This window comes from Montipora capricornis, chromosome 5, assembly GCF_036669925.1.
Source record: "Montipora capricornis isolate CH-2021 chromosome 5, ASM3666992v2, whole genome shotgun sequence".
NCBI lineage: Eukaryota > Metazoa > Cnidaria > Anthozoa > Scleractinia > Acroporidae > Montipora > Montipora capricornis.
This window is the reverse complement of record NC_090887.1, coordinates 14,112,155-14,115,427: the sequence shown is the minus strand read 5'-3', so window position 1 is coordinate 14,115,427 and position 3,273 is coordinate 14,112,155.

The following is a 3,273-nucleotide window of genomic DNA, read 5'->3' as shown; positions in this document are numbered from 1 at the left end:
CGTCATTCCGTACGTTCAACTTCAGTTTCATGCCAAAAACAAGCTAAGGGTCTTCCTAATACGTCATACAACGAGGGAAGAAGACGTGCAGAAGGAGAAAAAAACACTGAGTAAGAAGGCGACGAGTGAGAGTAAGAAAGAGCCCGAATAAAGAAACGAAATTATAGTCACGAGCGATGGAAGAAAATGCCAGCACGAGTTCGAGAATACAGGCTGAATAATGGTGACAAAAAACGGGGAAAAGAGCAAGAAAGAGCATGGGAAAATGGACTAATTACTGGGTTGCCTATGGGCAAACCCAGTCGAGGTCTGCGTTTAGTTTGTTTGTTTTATTTTTTTTTCTCTTTTTTCTTTTTTTTCTTTTTTTTTTTTTTTTCCGTGTCGGTAAAAGTCTTGCCTGTCACTCCCCTGGTAAGTGGTGTCTTTGTGGATAGAGCCTTCTGCGCGTATTTTCGTAGGATCGAGAGGGTAGTGGAACTGCGTAGATTTCTCTGGTGGACACAGTAGAATCATTAACTTAGCCTGCAATGGCGTCGAAAGTCATGCAACGCGAATGGCGTTTTAGTGGATCCTTAAACAAAATATACCCTTATGGAGCTCAATAATGGAAAGTCAGTTGGATAAACTAGGCATGAATCTCAAAAGCGACGAGTACTGGACTTCGACAACAATCTATCGCCCGTCGAGACGAAATCAAAGTGAGCAGTATTTACCTGAAGTACAAGGTAATTTGACACAATTGAGTTTGTTGTCTTCACGCACGCAATGAAATAGGAAGAGGTTTTCGCCTCTAAGAGCAAATATGTTGTTTGTTTCAATAAAACTTTCGCTGGAAAAGGATTCTGTGGTATTTTCTGCCTTTGTGAATTATAATATCATGTTGTGTATTGAATTTTCGAGCTTAAGGTTGAAATGTGATATGCGAGAAGTTTTTTAGTTTTGCTCTGTAAGCGGGAAGGGTTCACAGGCCTGTTGAAAGCGTGCTCGAGTTTCAACAAAATGAGCCCCAAAATCAGTGAAAACTTGTGACGCAGATGAATAATAAAGTAGCTGCTATTTCCAAAATGATGGAATTACCTGGTGATAATAACGTCGTACGCGTCTTGGAGAGTAAATTTTGACTTTGCATAAACAAGAGTTGGGCGATTGTGATCTTTGTTTTGACTTCGCTCATTTCATTGTCAAACTTTATAACACTTGACAGAAAAAGAAACTTTTTAAAAACCCGGTATCTTGCCATCATTTGACACAGATGCTTCACTGTTTGACGAGTAAACATGCCGCGGTAACGTAATCACGGCGCCCGCTGAATTCCGGCCATGTCACTTTTCGATTTTGCAATTTACTTGAACATAGCAAAAATCTCCCAAAATGTTTGTCGCTGATCGTAACTTTTATATTCTATATTCACGGTTCAAAATTAATGTTGTTTTCATGTCGTAAATATTTCATTCTCGATCGACCGTCCCGGAAACTTGCAGATGCTCAGAGGGCACACTTGTGGTAAAAAGAAGTTGTGAGGGAACTTGAAAATTATCAACATGTCAGCCCAGAAGCCAATGTTTCTCGCTTCTCTTTTATTTGTTATTCTTCAGAGACTGGAATGCTGTATTTCAATACCACACAATTCAGTGCCTTCTGATTTTCTGTAGCACGTACCACAGGCAAGCCAGTGTATGCTTCACGGAAGCATCTCGTTTAATTAGTATCACCCAACTAGTGGACAAATGCAAATCCTGCATTTTGATTGGCTACGCTACTAGAGGACTATTAGTAATAGTCCTCGAGTAGAGAAAAGCGTGACGCTTTCTTTTGTTTTATTCCCTAATAACTTTTTTTTAAACTTGCATTTGCTAACTTTATTATTGCCTTTTCTGTCCGACTAGTTGGGTGATACTAAAACAATTAGACCCTTCGCCCTCGAGGGCCACGAGTCAATAGCCCCATCACCTTCGCCTCATGGGCTATTGACACGTAGTCCTTGCGGGCTACGGGTCTAATTGTTAAGTAATGAGTTGGCCGGACTACAAGTGAAGTCGTATGGTAGGCAGACTTGTTATGAAAATATCTGAAAAGAAAAATGATGATAATTGAGGAGGTGCGCCTTCAGGCTATCCTAAACATATATTATTTGTTCCGCGAGGCGGAAACATATATTATTTGTTCCGAGCAGCCGTGGCTCAGATGGCTAGTGCGCGGCTTTCGGAGCGAGAGGTCCCCGGTTCGATCCTCGGTGACTTCAACTCTTCTGATTCGGAGCACTGACATGGACAGAGGGAGGGGGGTAAAGGGCGCACCGTCGGTTTCCATTGATACCAGCCTCGTAGCTGAAGGAACTACCGACGTTAAATAAAGTGACTTTACCTTTTATCCGCGGTAACTACAACATTTGCGACTCTGATGCCACGAACTTAATTCAGATGTCTAGAGAGGAGAAGAGGCAAGTACTAGTTAGAATTCACGGTCCTTCGCGGCTTTGACGAAGGTAAGTCAACGTTCCATTAGTCAAGACTTAAAGGTCGATTTACACCGTAAGATGTTTGTCCCGGAGACAAGCTTACGACAGGCCTACAACTCGTTTACGATTTTTTATTATTTTTTTATTTGTCGATTATATTACATTTGTAATGATTTCTCTAGGATTAATTATCGGCTAACAAAACACATATAATGGCAGGAGATCTTAGCAAGCTCTAATCAAGTTTTTCTAGGAAGATCCCCTATCTACAATTTATAATCTATTGAAAACAGCAGATGGATAATCAGACTAACTGTAATAGTTTTACGGGTTTTGCCCCAGTAATAATTAACGTAACTATTCTAACAATGTAAAATACTTTGATTTTGTACATAAACTCTTGCGCTTTTCTTAAAACAGTCGTGTACGTCAGAAAAAATGTCGTAGCATTTTGAAACATGTTTTAAAACGTTGCCACAATTATAAGTTATATCGTAGGTCTGTAGTAAGCTTGTCGCATGCGCCAAAAAATCGTGTTGTGTAAATCGGCCCTTACTCATCAACTTTTCTTAAGCCAAGCATATTTGATATTTTCTCTTTTCAACCAATCATTCTGTACATGTTGTATTTCATCTTGAGAGGGTGGAGCAAAGTACGTATCTGCTGTGATATCTTTTTAAGTGCCGATGACAATGAATTTGGACAAGAAGATTGACGGCCCTCACAGAGCTTCAAAGAAATCTGCGGCCAGACGTTCAAGTGGCGCGTGGAAGTGAACGAGGTATTTTTAATCTTTTACGACAAAAATACGGTTA